Raw genomic sequence first — 9306 nt, forward strand, 5'->3', positions numbered from 1 at the left:
ATGAGCAACTTGTTTATAATTTATAGAGAACCGACAACATGATCTTCTGAGTGTGACACCACACTCCATGTTATCTACTATATAAATTAATTGAACAATTACATTTAACAAATAAATGCAGATATTGACTAATGTGATTCTTTTATTTCAACAAATAAATGTTTACAAAAGCTAAGCTTTTAGTATACACTCTAACACTGCCAACATTGGTGAGCTACCTCTCGAGCGGTCCTCTTTGGTGCCTGTAACGGTGCCTTCGGAGTCGACGACTTCCGTGGAGTCGTTGATTCAACCCTAATGCTACAAAAGGCTCCGAACGGAGGCTCCTACCCGCTCGGCCACTTCTATCCCTAAAACTTTTACCACTGCGTCCGCCCATCGACTGCCTTTCGAATGGGAGAGAGCTCCACTTTTGCCTCCACCACAAAAACAACAGGCGGACCAACTCCCCCATCTTTCGACCAAACGCCTTCCCTCTCCGAGCTGTCGTTTAGTGCAATAGTCGTACGCCCCATATCTTATTTTCCACCAATGCTGGCTGGCTCTGAGGCCCATTTCTCCACCATCAGCTCTACTCCAATGCCGAAATCCAAGGGCAAGGCCAACTCGAAGCCGATCGCCTCTAGTTCACACAAGCATGTAACCATCATCCTTAGATTGCCAACAGACGAGTAGCGTTACCTGATCTAGAAGAGTCATACGCACCTTAGCATAAGATAAGGATTTAGGGTCCCTTGGCCCAGACCTGGGCGGAAGCCAGAGCTAGGGTGGCGACCATCCCTCTTGCCAAGTTGGTTGATCGGTTCAACCAAAATTCTATAGGGATAAGTTTGTGTAGTATTTTGAATGATTATATCTTCTGCTCAGATTAACCTAACCACTTTCTTTATGTAATAGTTTTGGGTGGACGATCGGACTCTTTACCAAAGGCTAGCCCAGTTAGACCATGAGCTCAAGTAGGCACAAACTACGAGCAGGGACGTGATGCTTCCTAAGTCTTAATCGAATGCTTAACTGCATATGCGACACAAGTAAAGGAAGACTTGAAGAAGCAATCTGAGTAGCTCCTCAGATCTGAGCCGGCCTTGACCGTGGAGCAGGATAAAAACCACAATAAAGCCATCGAGCTAGAGAAGCTTAGGAAATAAGCCCATAATTTTGAGGCAAAGATCAGCTCGGCCAACACTCGGAAGCTCAGGACCATCGAAGACCTCAACTTCAAGAACAAGGAGGCTCGGGCCTTAACGAAGAAGCTAGAGGAGGCAGAGGCAACCTTGGCTACAGAGCAAGTTAGCCGAACGACTGAGCAGGTGAGCCATGAACTCCAGCATGGCAAGCACAAAAGAATAATTGATGAGAAAGACATTGAGCTGCGAGCAATGAAGGCCAAACTTGTTAAATTTAAGGAGGAGGAGCTCGGCCGGTTGGAAGCTTACTGGGTGGAGTATCTCCGCTCCAAGGATTTCAATCAGTTGCTCATTGATCGAACCATCAAGCTGTTTGGCTATGACATTGATGGGACTATCAAGCATCTAAAGAAGATGACTATCTCTCCACTGAGGTTCCTCCATCCTTTATTAAAAGGCAGAAGATCTTGGAGGTGCTCCCTGATGATGTGATTGCAGACCTGGCATAATTTTCTATAAAGTCTATTGATAGTTCTTGTAGCAGCCAAGTAATTTTGTAAAATTCTTCTAAGTTTGGTTCAATGCATGCCCGTTCTGCGTCTTAGGGTTCTCGTTCTGTGGATACACTAACTTATAGCTTACCTCTTTTCTTCTTTGAGACATAGCTTTCCCAATCTACTCGAGCAATACTATAAAGAACTTCTACCGTAGTGGTCTCCTATGTCCCTAGGATAGTTTTCACACTTAATGGTAAGAGCAAGTTTACTCATAACTTAGCTGCTCAGTCTAACTCTCCTTAGATGGCCAATCGGCTCGCTTGAGTGCAAGAGCTAAGCTCCCTTATAACTTGGTCGAATGACGCAAGAGTTTGAGACACTTGGTGCGAGAGCTTAACTCACTTATAACTCAGCCGAATGACGTGAGAATTTGGGAAACTTGGCGCAAGAGCTTAGCTCTCTTATAACTTGGCCGAACGGGGTAAGAGTTACGTTTGAGACACTTGGCGCGAGAGCTTAGCTTGCTTATAACTCGGTCGAACGACGCGAGAGTCTGGGACACTTGGTGCGAGAGCTTAGCTCGCTTATAACTCGGCTAAACAATGCAAGAGTCTGGGACACTTGGCATAAGAGCTTAGCTCGCTTATAACTCGGTCGAACAACTCGAGAGTCTGGGACACTTGGCACGAGAGCTAAGCTTGCTTATAACTCGATCAAACGGTACGAGAGTTTCGGACACTTGGCACGAAAGCTTTGCTCGCTTATAACTCGGCCAAATAATGCAAGAGTCTCGGACACTTGGAGTAAGAAATAAGATTGCTTATGACTCGGTCGAATGGTGAGAGAGTCTGAGACAGTTGGTGTAAGAGTTTTGCTCGCTTATAACTTGACTGAGCGACACAAGAGTCTGGGACACTTAGTGATTTTTCATTTAAATTTTTCTACATTCATGGAACAATAATTTTCACAATTTACATAAATTTAACACAAACTTACTACACAGCTCGATAGCGATGTAGATAGTTTACCCTCCATGACCGGTCCAGGTTTCTTTCATTTTCATCTTGCAGATAATAAGATCTTGAGCTGATATTTTGTATCATTTTATATTGTCCACACTATGGAGCCTCTAACTTGCTGACGACGCCAATTAATTTTATTCTCTTCCACACTAAGTTGCCGACTTGAAAAGATCTTGGGATAATCCTTCTATTATAATTTTGCTTTATCTTCTGCCAATATGCCATCAGCCAAGCGGTTGCTTTATCTTTGATTTTTTCTATTAAGTCCAACTCCATAAGACGTCGCTTGAAGTTTTCTTAGTCGTATAGCTATCTCCGATCGGACCCCTCACCTATTTTGATCGGCACTACTTCTTCTCCTCCATACACAAGGTGGAACGGGGTTATGTTAGCGGCTTCTAGAGGTGTGGTGTGATACACCCATAACACACTCAACAATTCGTCGACCCAACTTCCTCCAAGGTGGTTGAGCTGGGTTCTAAGTTCTCTGATAATTTCTCTATTGGTGACATCCACCTAGCAAATACTCTGGGGATATGCTACTGAAGTGAATGCCTGCAGAATACCATAGCTTGCACACCATTCTTTAAGCCTCCGTCCTTGAAATTACCTTATGTTGTTAGAAACGAGCTTGTGAGGAATGCCAAACCGACGCACAATATTTTTCCATAAGAATTTGATAACCATCTTCTTGGTTATCTTAGCGAGCGACACAACTTCCATTCACTTAGAGAAGTAGTCCACAACTATGAGGAGAAATTTTCTTTGACGGATCACCATGAAAAAAAGTCCAAAATATCCATGCTCAACTGGTTGAACAGGCAAGAGACAATTGATGTCTTCAGCTATTCTGTAGGTCGGTGTGGTATGTTTTGGTCTCTTTTACACCATAAGCAAGTGACTACTATTTAAGCTACATTTTCTTGCAGGGTAGGCTAAAAATATCTAGCCAATAAGATTTTTCGAGCCAATGAATGACCGGCCGATGACTACTAGAAGAGTCTTGATGTACTTCTTGCAAGATGTATTGGACGTCCTCCGATCCGACGTATTTAAGCAATGGCCTAGAAAAGACTCTTTTGTTAAATGATCCCCTATAAGCGTGAACTGTCTGACTCTCTTCTTTATCAACCGGACTTGCTCTTGATCGGTGGAACTCTATCAAAAACATCCTCCAATCATTTTACACTTCTATTTCCGCCGATCTCTTGATATGAGCCACCAACAATACCTGCTCGATCAGCTTGTCCAATGCCACTAGGCTTAAAGAGCTTGCTAGCTTGTCCAACTCGTCTGCATATTGGTTTTCTGCCAACGGATCTTATGCAATGCTACTTTTTGAAATCCTACCTTTAATCTGTCGAACGCCTTGGCATATAATTTCAACCTCGCATTATTTATTTCAAAGTTGCCCCAGAGTTGCTGGGCTGCTAGCTGCAAATCAGAATAAATAAGATCTTGAGTAGCTCTCACATACTTAGCTGTCTTTAGATCGACGATCAGTACTTCATACTCTACTTCATTATTGGTGGCTCGATAGTCTAGCCGAGCGGACAACTGCATCCTGTCTTCATGTGATAATATCAGAGTATCTCTACTCCACTACCTTGTCGAGTGGACGATCCATCCAAAGAGACTCCCACATTTCATCCAGCTTGGGATTCTGAATTTCTGTCACAAAATTAGGTAAGACTTGTGGTTTGATGGTCGCTTGGGGCTAGTACTATATATCAAATTCACTCAATTCCATTATTTATTTGATTAGCCGCCTGGATGCCTTAGGGTTGAAGAGAACTCGGCCTAGTGTGTTGTTAGTTAACACAATGATAGGATGAGAGAGAAAATAAGGACGTAAACTTTGAACGACTAAAACTAACCTATAAGCCAACTTCTCGAGATAGGTGTAGCGACATTTAGCATCTTTTAATAAATAATTTAGAAAGTATGTCAACTGTTGTTCGTTGCTATCCTGTCGCGCCAACATTGATCCGACAACCCACTTGGTAGAACACAAATAAATCTAGAGTGACTCACCAATGATGGGCTTTGCAAGTACATGTAAAGAGGATAAGTAGTTCTTGAGTTCTTCGAGCACTTTATCGCATTCGGCATCCCACTGGAACTTGGTGACTCGACATAGGATTTTGAAGAATGACATGCTCCAATATGATGATGTTGAGATGAATCTTGACAGAGTCATAATTCGCCAGGTCAACCGTTGATCTTCCTTCAAGTTGCACGGCGGGGGCATGTCTTGGAGTGCCTTCACCTTGTTGGGATTGACCTCTATTCCTCGCTTAGTCATGATGTAGCCGAGGAAGAGTCCACTCTTAGCTCCAAACAAGTATTTGTTGGGGTTAAGCTTGACTGCATATCTTCTTAAGGTTTGACATGTTTCCTAGATATCTGCACACAAGTTGACAGTTCGGAAGGATTTTATTAATATATTGTCGACTATACCTTCATATTTCTGCTAATTTGCCACTGGAACACCATGTTCATAAACCTCTGATATGTGACCCCAGCGTTCTTCAATTTGAACGGTATGACATTGTAACAGTAAGTCTCATCTGTTGTGATGAAGCTGACTTTTTCTTGGTCCTTCCTAGTGAGCGAGACTTAATGATATCCTTGATATACATCCAACATACATATCAAATCGCATCCGGCTATAGAGTCCACCATCTGGTTGATGTGCGGTAGAGGGTAATAGTCTTTTGGGCAGACTTTGTTTAGGTCTCTGAAATCGATGCAAACCTGCCACTTGTTTCCTAGTTTAGATACCAACACCACATTGACAAGGCAGGTCGAGACTGTACTTCTCGAATGTGTCCAGCCTCGAGTAGCTTTTTTACCTCCGCTCGGATAATCTGATTCTACTCTGAGCCGAAGTCTCTTTTCTTTTATTTTACTAGTCGGGCATCCGATCGGATGTGCAACTCATGTTACATTATTGTTGGAGAGATGACCGGGAGTTCGTGGGTAGCCTACGCAAATACATCATGATTCTACAGTAGGCAAGCAACCGGCTCGACTTTTTTCTCAGGGCTTATATCGACCGCGATGAATGTGATGGCCTCCGGTCAGTTAGGGTGAACTTGGACTTCCTCCTTTTCTTCATAAATCATAGTGGGAGGCACCTCCTGAATTGTGTTGACCTTAAGTCATTGAGCCTTTCGAGCGGCTCGAGACTCGGCTCTGATCACCTCCACGTAACATTTGTGTGCCACAAGCTGGTCACCTTTAACCTCGTAGGCTGAGTCGTTTACTGGAAACTTGATCTTCTGATAGAATATTGAGATGATAGCTCAGAACTCATTTGATATCGGTCGGCTAAGTATCACGTTGTAGGCCGAAGGTGCGTCCACCATAATGAAATTCGTGCAGCGAGTCCTCATAAGTGGTTCCTCTCCTAGAGATATGACCAACCAAACTTGGCTGATCGGTAAAAACCTCGTTGTTGGTAAAACCATATAATAGAGTCGTCATGGGTTGGAGCTCACTTCTCTCTATTTGCAACTAGTCAAATGCCTTCTTGAATATAATGTTGACTGAGCTGCCTGTGTCAGTAAAAATACGGTGGATATTATAGTTAGCAATTACAACTTTAATGATTAAGGTGTCATCGTAAGGAATTTCAACACCCTCCAAATCTCGAGGGCTGAAACTGATTTCTAGCCCTTGTGCCTTTTCCGCGCTGCATGGATCTCCAACCTCCGTGGCTGTTGTTGGAATGTATACTAAAAGCCTAGTTTTTTGTATAAACATTTATTTAGAAATAAAGAATCACATTGGTCAAATGTCTACATGCTAAGTGTAGTTGTTCAATTAATTTATATTATAAATAACATGGTGTGTGTGGTGTCACACACAGAAGATCATGTTATTAGTTCTTTATAAATTATAAACAGTTGCTCATGACTAAGATGGAAAGGAACAAACCATTGGAATAATCGTAGTGTAATTAGGTATTAGTTTATCTTGACTAATAAACTACACTAGTACACTTTAAGTGTATTGAGTAGGACCATTTTAGGTAAGTTCTTTTTATACTGACTTAATAAAAGAACTAGACCTTAGTTATTATGGAAGTGTGCGCTCTTAATCCTAATATAATAACAAACATATATATTTAGTATTTATTTCTTTAACTTATCAAAGGGTGAGATTTAGCTCGATAATTCAATAGGCCCGATAAGTTGGGAAATGATATTACTTATAGTATGTGTTGTTGATTATAGAAGGAAACTGTGTCCTAGTAATCTAGGTTGAGAATGCCCCCAAGAGGAGCTCATAAGGATTGTCATGTTAAACCCTGCAGGTGGACTTAGTCCGACATGACAATGAGATTGAGTGGTACTACTCTTGGAATAAGACATTAATTAAAATGAGTTGTCAGTAACTCAGTTAATTAGTGGGCATTCGATATCTTAAACACAGGGAGACTAACACACTCATGATAAGAAGGAGCCCATAATGTAATTTGGGATTAGTGCGATAGTACAATAATAACTCTATAGTGGAATGAGTTATTATTAATGAACTTGAGTTGTGTGTTCGGGGCGAACACGAGATGCTCAAGCTCATCGGAAGGCCAAAACCAATTTCTCCTCTAGGTCCCTGTCGTAGCCTCATTAAAGCCTCAAGTCCATCCAAATAAAATCCCATCTTGGTGTCCAAGAAGGGGGTTGACCCAAGGCTTGGTGACCAAGCCAAGGGCCGGCACCATCTCCTCAAGAGGGTCGGCCCTACGCTTGGTGCCCAAGCAAAGGAGGGGTCGGGCACAATAATTCAAAATAGGAGGGGTGTTTTGAATTTTTAAATTCTTCTCTTTGTAGACATCTACAAGTTTTAAAAGAGAGATTTTAAAATTAAAAACTTTCCTTATTTGAATTAGGCCACATGGTTTAAAAGAGAGTTTTAAAAGTTTTAAAACTTTCCTTATTTAACCATCCTCGTGGTTTTTTAAAAGAGAGTTTTAAATTTAAAACTTTCCCTTTTTGAAACCATGTTAAAAAAAGAAAATTTTAGAAGAGATGTTTTAAATTTTAAAACTTTCCTTTTTTAACATCCACTTTAGGGAATTAAAAGAGAGCTTGTAAAATTTTATAAGAACTTTCCTTCTTTGCTTATAAAATTTTTACAAGATAATTTTTCCTTCTTTTAAGGGGTCGGCCACCCTTGCTTGGTGCCCAAGCAAGGGGCCGACCAATCAATCTATTAAAAGGAGATAAGGAAAATTAAAAGGAGAAAAGGAAAAACAAGAGGAAGATTTTAATTTTTGTAAAAATCTTTCCTTATTTGCCTTGGGCAAGTATTATAAAGAAGGGGAGGAGAGGCCTCATGGTGCAATCTATTCTTTTCTCTCTTCTCTCTAGTCTTCTTCTAACGGTCGGCCCTTGCTTCTCTTCATGCTAGGGCCGGCCACCTCTATGTGGTTGCTTTGTGTGGCCGGATACAAAGAGAAGGAGAAGAAGAGGAGAAGTAGGGTAGACATCAATTCTTATTCTCTTGTTGGACACTACAACAAAAACTGCAAACGACAACTGATATTATCCGTTGTCGTAGGGTCAAAAAATCGTTGTAACTGAGGGTGTTGTAGAATGTATTGCCCTACGACAATGGTTTTGAATCCGTTGTCTTTGTAGACATTTGACAACGGTTTTTATCCGTTGTTGTTTATATGCTCAAAATGTGTTTACGAAGGATACAACAACGTTTTAAAACCGTTGTGGTAGACTTTTTTTACAATAGATATAAACCGTTGTGGTAGATAATATTTACTCGTTTTGTTTTTTTTAATATAAGCAAACCATCAATACAAAACTAAATATTTACTACATTAAATTCAAAATAAACATCCATATATAATTCATCTTGTAGCCACACATATACAAAAATATAAAAAAATGAGTTGTTACTCATCAAAATACACATGTTTTCCATTATTGTTCTCCATATACATTAAATCACATGTTTTCCATTTGCTGTTCTCCATATGACTTTTAATTTACAAATTAGCAAGGCAAGCTACATCCTAACAAAGCTCACTTCTTGCATAAAAAAAACTCAAGCCTCACGAATTGCCTGACCTGCAAGAGAAAAATTTAACAAAACTTATCAAATATCAGAATTCCATATTATAGTCTACATGACAACACGAATTTATGAAAAACAAGCAATACAAGATAGAACAGATATTAGGTGTTGTATCATGCTACACAAGTCAAACAAAACGATACAAATCAGTGTGTATCAAGAAACAATCGGCAACATCCATTCATGCGGGACAAAATTCCATTATACTCAACACAAAAGAAGGAATGATATTTTCTTCCTTGAGAATTATACCTCCTTGTCACTCGTTTGACGAAACTAACATGCAGTATATAGAGCGAACTATTCAGAAATCAAACTGCAGTATATAGATGTTTTCTATATCAATATACTATGGATCATACACGAAATGCCTTTACAAGCTCTTCATTTCATTCTCAATCAATCACTAACATGCATAGGGCAAGCTCATAGGGTAAATCAAGGTTTCACATCTGCCTCAGAATATGCTTGTTTAGTGAAAGGTATTTCATTTGGTAAAGCATACTTGCTATAAATCTCTATGAATAATAATATTTTAATATTATCATACAGAACACTGTG

Source organism: Zingiber officinale, chromosome 1A, assembly GCF_018446385.1.
Source record: "Zingiber officinale cultivar Zhangliang chromosome 1A, Zo_v1.1, whole genome shotgun sequence".
Taxonomy (NCBI): domain Eukaryota; kingdom Viridiplantae; phylum Streptophyta; class Magnoliopsida; order Zingiberales; family Zingiberaceae; genus Zingiber; species Zingiber officinale.